This window comes from Choristoneura fumiferana, chromosome 4 (genome assembly GCF_025370935.1).
Source record: "Choristoneura fumiferana chromosome 4, NRCan_CFum_1, whole genome shotgun sequence".
Classification (NCBI taxonomy): Eukaryota; Metazoa; Arthropoda; class Insecta; order Lepidoptera; family Tortricidae; genus Choristoneura; species Choristoneura fumiferana.
Genome location: NC_133475.1, coordinates 8,953,833 through 8,962,906, shown reverse-complemented (window position 1 = coordinate 8,962,906; position 9,074 = coordinate 8,953,833).

Sequence of the window (9,074 nt, the reverse complement as noted above, 5' to 3'; positions counted from 1 at the left end):
CTTATACTCTATGATAAATACAGATCCAAAGACAATATCTCGGGCGCTAAAAGGCCAGCAGGGGGAGGAGAGGGGGCGCCACCCCCTGAAATTACTACATTCAAGGGGAAGAAGTTTTTATGAAGAAAAGCCGCATCTATGAAACTTGAATAACAATTAAGTATCGGGTGGTGAGAAAGAGTGAGTTTTATTTCTCTTTTTATTAAATCTTAGTTAATGAATAAATATTAGAATTTGAATGTTTGATTGACTCGAGCGTTACTTTACGCATGTTGTAATGTAATAATTCCTTAATCAACCTTTCATTTTCATGCATATAATGTATGTGTCGTACAGACACAGTTATCCTACACGTGTGGTAGTGGAGTAGTAAAGTAAAAGACTGTTAGTTTACACTTAGGCTTAAGTTCATACTGAGGCTGTAAGCTGTACTAACATGATAATGGATGCAATGTACAAATCAAAGTCCGAAATAAAGATTTTATTATTATTATACCAGAATTAGCATTCACGATAAATACTGACTGCAACCATGATTACGTGATCTCAATTTGATTTCAGGTTGACAATCAGACAGTCGACAAATCAAATCAACCTATTACGAGTAATTATAGTAAGCGCCTCATTCAAAAATAAAAAAACAAATTTTGTAAATATGGAAAAATCGTTGCTAAGGTTTGATTCCATATTATTTAATAATTATGAGTATGGCGGCCTGACTCATTGAATATTCAAAGAATCTTAATTTAAATACTATGTAAGTACAACATAGTAGAGTATATTTCAATTCATTCATCATAACCCCTGCAAAGTTTTCAAATAGCTGGCTAATTTTAGTGTATGGCTATGGCAACACTGTTAGTCAGTAGGATTCGGGAACTTTCGGGAACGGCCGCTCAGTCAATAAAGAGTATAGTACTAATCGTCCGGCTGGCTGGAGTCGCCTTATGCGACCCAGTGATGCCAGCTTATGGAATTTACCTCGAAATGGGAAATTTAAGGACCACTAACAACCTTTGTCCGTCGTGATACTTGAATTTAATGGACTTTAAAATAAACTAGCTATTGGTCACGCGACAACTTTTGTGTAGAGCCGTAATTCACTGAAACGCTGTTAATGCCGTTTTACTGTTGATACAGTTAGTTTCGCACAATTATCTAAGTACTTTATAATTTATTAATAGGTACTTATCAATCCCGTCTTTTAATTAGGTACTTATTTTATTTTGTTATTTATTATTACACAGACAAAGATGACAAAATATGCATCGCAATAAAACAGTTTTAAAATTACATCGTATAATGTCATCACCGTCGTCATCAATGTATCAAACCTTTCGTATAATAAATTCGAAAGACAAATTGTAAATCGAAGTTTAGCAAGGTCTAAATTATTTATTCGTGAACTCAACTCGATCAAGAGCTTTTATTAATCAAGCCTCAGATCCGTTAACTATTTTATATTGACCTTGTGTTTTTTGAATATTCATGAGAATGCAAATAAGCGCTTTGTAACATTTATAATTTAGAATCAATGTCAAAAAATTTGGCGGATGATATAAAAAATCTATCAACTTTGGATATATTCGAACGTTACCTACCAGCCTAGCAACGTTCCAATGCCATTCGCTTCGCTTATAAACCAATCAAATAAGCTTCAAAGCGTTATAACCAACTTAAATACGCGTAAGTTTGTTTAAATATACAAAAGACTTCCGTCCCTAACCGAAAGGGCTACATCGGAACCTCAAACAGTAATGTTATGTGTCAATCGTAGCCGAAAGTTGGTCTAAATGTTACGTAACATAGCGTGAGATATCCCTGTGGGCCGGACGGAATGCCGGAGGAAAGCAGTCGGCCTTGACATAACAATATTTGGTGCTTACCTTATCGCCACAGACTAACAACGATCCACTACACCCCATCCCAAACGCTGCAGCATCTAAAGAGTTCAAAACACTCGTTCCTACACTGTGATGTTTGTGATAGGGAAGTGTGTATTGAGCTTTCACGCCCATTGCGCTTGCGTTTCTAACCGCTACATGGTAATTAAGACGATTCTATCGCGCCTGTGATCCGAACTCAACGGTGATAATAAATTTATTACCGGCTTAAATTACCTTCGTTCAAAGCGGCGTGTTTTAAAAATGCGAAACAAACAAATGATTAAAAAATGATCCACGTGAATGTATTCGCGCGGACAATATTTTAAAACAAAATGTCACACGCTTTCCACGGGTGGAGGCCCGCCCTGCCTCCCCGGGGCCGGGCCTCCCTCGCGGGCCCTCATTGTGGACTGTGGTGTCGTAACTCCGCGAACTTTTTAATTTACAATTAGGTAGCTTCCCATTTCTCTGCCCTATTTAGCTCTCGTTTTTCCGGTAGCCGAGGCCGCAGTTTGTAATTAAAATTTATTTATCGCATCATCCCATGAATCAAATTTCAAGATAATTATTTGGGCAAGTCGCTTTAAACTCTTTTTATTTTACCCGTTAGACTGCGTATGTTTGGCGACCAATAAACACGACAATAGAACGTCTTGTGTTCTTAAACAAAAGACAGACAGCTAAAGTTAAGTAACTAACAATAACAACAGCAATTTATTTGTTAACCTGACGCAACACATGTTAACGTCCGAGGTCCGAACTCCAAGCCCAAGTAAATCAGTCTCCCGGCGAGCGTTGCAATTGTCATGGTGCCTGTTGTGACAATCTGCCTGCCCTACTAATTAACTTGTTTAACAACAAGATGCTGTTCGTGTTTTTTACAACTTCCCTGCAAGTGACAGCACTACTAGTAGGGACCATTATTTGATGAGTTTGTGTCACAATGATTAATAAATAACAAAATGATGCAAGCAAATAGTAAATAGTATTTTATTCACTATTTCATACTTTTAAGGAACTCAGATTTAAAGTGAAACACTGATTCAAAGCTATTTTCTTTTGTTTAACAAAAAGTTGAAACGAAAACGAAAACATTAGCCCTGGAGCAGAGCCATTTAGACAAATTAGACGATATTTTACTTTTATATAAAAGCAAGCTGCTTCTGTATTATAGCAGCCATTGCCCTTGAATAAAAAGATTAAATATGTAATATACTGAATAAATCTTTGGAAGTATACCTAGTCTGGTGAAGAGGTAGAGGAAAATGATTAGGGGTGAAGAACCTTATAACTGACACCGTTTTTCTGAAAAATATTATTTCCGAAAACCTCTGGCATACCTACCTCATTACATTCTATAGATAGTTCATCATCATCAATAAGCGGCTTGGTTTAGATTAATACCGTCTAGTGAGCATTCTTGCTTAGTGGATAATTAAACCAATTAAAGGATTTCAGGTGTTCAATTAAATTTGACCCACTAACGTGGGTGTTTGCTATATAACGACTCGACGATCTTTACACGAAGCCATTAAAGTCACCGTGAACTTTATGATATGTCGGTGACAGTAGGAGAAGATTATGTGATACGTATGTTATTTTGATTACTTTTTGCTTTTGCTCTTTGATTTTTCCGACTACCTACGCTATGGTAAAACTGTTTTTTGGAAAAATGAAAATTAATGAATAAATATTTCTATACGATGTCCACCTTTCTCTCGGGTATTGAGTTGCCATAATAAATATACTGTACCTACTTATTTTTTAACTTTGTTTGTTTTAATTTAGTGTGTAGGATAAAATATCTTTCAACGTGTTCTAGCGACATCACATTTTTTTCGTGCCTGTCTAGAAAATACTCCGACAAGTCTCAACATCCCAAATATTTGAGGTAGGTACCAAATATCTCAATTGTTCAACAGACACCAAATTCCAAGAAAATATGCACACCTGATTAACAAAAGTAAGTACCTGTGCTGCACCCAAACAGTACCGACGTTCACGCAAAAAATGCATGAAATCAAAGTACGCTCTAGCTACAGTCTGTGTGATATTCAGAAAAATGTTCGGGTATCATTGGCAACAATTTTAAAAGCAAATTTAAAGTTTCCGATGAAGACCCGGATGGTGTTTTTAAGACGTCACAGACGACGAATTTGGAAAATCCCAATTTTTTTTACTTTACAAGCAACAGCGCAATTAGAATTACATAATGGAACCATTTTGCATCCCGCTTTTTGCTTGCATTCTTAAACAAAAAGAATCAAGTGTAAAAGAGAAGGTATCATTCAATGTCTAGACTCGCTCGGCTCCTGAGGGACGCATCGGATCGCAATCGTCCCTCAGGTAAATAAATTAATGCTACTTGCTTATTTTTAAATTCGCTAAAATCTCAATCTTGTTTTATTAGGGGAGTTAACTGATAGGTGGTTTAGAATATAAAAACCATTTTTTTTTTAATGGGTTAGGAAGCTTAGGTACTTAGATTTATGTAGGGAAATAGTTAATTGAACTCCTTGCTAACCTGCAAAAAGCTGTGGAGCTATGGTGGGCACAAAGAGAACGAAAAATCATCTTCTACTATCTACACAATTTTCAGCACAATAGTACCTACGTCCGAGTGCGGGGTACAGAACTCCTCTCAGAATGAAAGCGCGTGGGCTGTAATTCCCACACGGGCCACGTGCGGATTAGCAACTTCACACACACACCATTGGTCTGTTTCGCAAGTGTAAAGCATCGTTGCCAGTACCATTTTCGAGTATTTTACTTTGATAACCAAAGCAATGCTTATTGTTCCTTTAGGAAGATTTGCATCTACGTTTCTTACCACTTTACACAACCGTTCAAAGAAAGGAGTATAATGGTTTTAACTAATCAATCTTCATTTTACTTGCTTCCAAATCCTGTTGAACGACAACATCATTGTCTTACAATCACAACATGTGAAGCCAGACCGCGCAGCCGCCTACCTACTAACATACCGTTAGGGTTGCCCTTTCACAAAAAAAAACCTTTTGGGCACACCGACACCCCCGAAAACGGACAAAAAAAGTAAAACAGAAAGGACCACAAATTAGATATTCGGAATGTTACACCCGTAAAGCATATGAACTGTTTAGCGCAGCCAATAGCCATTTTATAGTGATAGACAACTGAGTGTATTTTTTAAAACAATAGATAGGGTTGCATTTGACCACGGTCACGTCCACTGATCCTACTGATATTATAAATAATAGAGTTTGTGGAAATGTTTGACTCTTTGGGTCACTGTCTATCGATCGATTTGGGTAAAATTTGGTACATATATAGGGTGTCCGAATCAAAGTCTGTATATAATTGAGGCTATAATATAACAAGCACTTACTATAATGCTCGGAAAAACCCCTATTGAGAAACACAATAAGGTATATTTTTTTCAATTCCAAATCTTTACTTAGCGGTTAGTTCCAATGGAGTGCCGAAAAAGTATCTCGATGAGGGCTACGGCGTAGATGTCGCTAGCGTCACTGCTTAAGTGGCTAAATAAGAAATAAACAAGCTGAGATATGAGGTGCATAGGGGAAATTCGTGTCGGTACCGTTGACCATCAGTGGTGTAGCGGTATAGGTGTAGGTATTTTCTGGTTTTTCTGTGCATCTATATTTCAGTTTGTATTTTCAAATATGGCTCTGTCCATCGGACGACAATTTTGCTAGTGTCTGTGGGTTTTGCTGTTGTATGTTAAAAAAATCTAGAAAACTAAATTTTTTAATAGGTAATGGTGTATGAACGATGACAGCGCGAATCCCGATTAGCCATTTGAAGTAAGGAATCGCCAATTCAGAACATTTCATTCCCATTATCATTACTGTGGTCAAATCAGATAGTGTTGAATAGGTACGCGTGGCTACTAAATGTTTCTTCACCTAAATTTATATATTTTTTATAGAATAGTAGCTCATGGTAACAGATAGTAATTGGTAGTAATAAGATAAGACTTTACAATGTTATGCTATCATAAAACTATGCGGTGGAGGTTTTTCAAGGTGGTTCACGGAACTACTGACGTAAGTCAATATTGATGTCATGGAATTTTTAACAGATAGGTCAAAAAATTTGGCAAGAATAAGAGATTAATAAAGTTAATAAGGGAATAACGATCACCGAAAATATAGAAGTAAAAATTAGACACGTTGAGGCACGTAGTTATCTACTCATAACTGTATGTAATTAGTAACGCGATTATATTTACATGCGGTTAAAGAGAATTTGCAAAGCGTAACAGAAAACTTTATAAAATGACAAGTTATATAATTATGTATGTTAATGAAGAAGTAATGAATGGGGATGTCTTAGATACTATCGACAGGATAACTGAGCGTGGGAAGGCACTTGAATGGAGTAGGTACAGAAAGGGGCTGGGATATGCCACAAAGGAATATTTTCTAATTTGGTCGTATAAAAAGTTTTACCTGCTTGTAAATGGCGGAAAGGACGATTGCCACGTGCGGCTGGTCTCGTTCGCAGCTTGCTACCATTACGATGCGCTTGCGCAGCTTCCGGAGCGAGGAGCTTCAGGGGGGCTACTACGAAATTCGAAATTCTTATCGTAACAACAGCTCAAATGTGGATTGGCAACTTTACACACATTATAGAACTGTACATTTATATATGTAGATTTAGGTAGAGATATTTTCCTTCACTGAAATTTACTACTAAATTTCAAGAATAGGTTACCTTACAAAATTTATTCATTTTAATTTTCAAAATGACATCTGTGAAAATTGTCATTTCTACAAATCAAAATGAATAAGATCTGCAACATTGTAATATTCCTCACATGTTTAAAACTCAACATAATTTTCTTCCAATGATATTTGCATAGACGTAATTTCAAGAATCGTCACGTATTCCAGTTTCTAAAAATCCTATAACAAAGACAGACAAAGACTGTCGTAGCCACTGTGAGCATACCGTCTCTACGGATGCTTTATGTGTCCAAACACTTATATCCACGTCACTTTAAACCAAACATTTGTTACCCAAGTGCCAATTCCCTTGTAAATTATTGTCACCTCCTGCCATTTACATGTTTAACACGTGACATTTCTGATTTGTGCCAACATTATCACCGATTTAGCGATTACTGCGGTCACACCTTTTTTGGTTCTTCAGATACATTGCTGGAGATTAGGAATTGATTTAGAGTTTGCCTTTGAAATTGTGCCTAATTAGGAAGTTTAGTATTGCCATTAGTTTGGTATCGTGACGCTACAGAGATCGGCAGTTGCGTGGCGTCAGTGATGGCATGTATGGCAAATTTTGTGCAGACTAATCTATATCTATATAATTATATTTATCCGTTGCTTAATACCCATAACACAAGCTTTGCTAAGCTTACATTGGGACTACAGTACAATTCAATAGAATCTGACAATTTTCTACATATTTAAGACACCCTATCGTGGGCACACTTGATTATATATGTCCCTGTTGTTGCAATTATCATCTAAAAGGAATCAAAAAAGAATAATAGTCACATCACAAAGCCTTAGGCAGCCCGGTGTTTATATTAGTAGGCTGGAAGTGTCTACAGGATTGTCAGATTCTATTGAATTGGAGTTTACGTCAATTGGTGGGAATTGTCCCGTGATATTTATTTATTTATTATTTAATGAAAACGTTCACTACATATATTACTAATGATCACACAACGTGTAGTAGGTCCTACCTATCAGGTATAATTTTCTTTCTTAATTTTTTACAAAAGCGATGGTAAAAATTTCGCACCATGGTAACAAATGACAGGAAATTAAGTAACTGGAAATGGTGCGAAGTGATAATGAAAAGGGAGCTGGACACAGGCCTCCTATCAGAATAAAAAGTCTTGGGCCGTAGTTCCCACGCGGGTGCAGTGCGGATTCGGAACTTCACACGCACACTGGTTTCCACACAATTTATCCTTTACAGTAAAGTTCAAAAATGAATTTAAAAAAAACTCAGGGTGGTTGCCCAGGTTTGAATTGAACCCATGATCCTCTACTTCAGAGACCATAAGTCAAACCACTAGGCCACCACGGTTTTTTATAGTAAAAATCCACCCTTATAATAATTCTAAACAGCGATCAAATTGAGGGCACGCAAAGGTTACAAAATGAGCAGAACAGTTGAAAATGTATTGTATCGACAAAGCTATAGTACGACGTATATTTACTTGAAAATGAGACAATCTCGAGCCTACGCAGTAGGCACTTGAGGTCGATAGCAACAGAATTTTTGGTTGTATTAGAAAGAAAAATATCGTTAGATAGGTACCGAGCGGCAAAATGAGTTGCCCTCAGTCTGTCTGCAAGGGTGTGAGGCGTTCGAGATCGGCCGCGCCCAAGTTAAAGGAGAACGCGGTACGTGTGAATAATAACTGATTCACAATGCGTGTAAAATTAAAAATGGACTAAAATACTAAATAAGTAGTTAATAATAATACATTAAGTTAATATTATCACTATTACTAGCCTGTTACCCGCGACTCCGTCCGCTTTATCGCTATCCCGCGGGAACTATGCCATTTCCCGGGATAAAAACTATCCTATGTTCTTTCTTGGGACTCAAACTACCTGTATACCGGACTTCATCCAAATCGGTTTAGCTGTTTAGACGTGATGCAGTAACAAACAAACATACTTACAAACTTTCCCATTTATAATATTATAGTAGGAAGTAGGATTTGTCTATTCTATCCCACTGCTGAGCGAAGCTCTCCCCCTGACACTTCTGCTGCTCTCTGTCAACTGCATACAATTGCCAGTCCTAAAAAAGTATTTAGTCCGGTTCAACCCACGATTGCCACCTAGATCTGAAATTAAGACCTTAACTATTTTAATGAATCTTTACACTCCTCAGTCATTCACAGCGTCACTTATAAACAAGCGACATGATTCTCTAAGTAAAATAATGTCTGGACAGGAATAATAAAACCAACATGGAAATTTCAATCAGTCGTTCGCCCGAGCACACTATCGTGGACCATAAGAAGCAAAGTCATACTAGTTAAAGGCAACTTCTTTCAAATATTAATATATAATTTATGATGTTTAAAACTCACTTGATTTTTCACTAGTCTAGTAGTATTCTCGTGACCACATCCGCAATTTAAAAGTCTCAAGTGTTAAGAATCATATCAGCATATGAATATTACTAAAACGACTA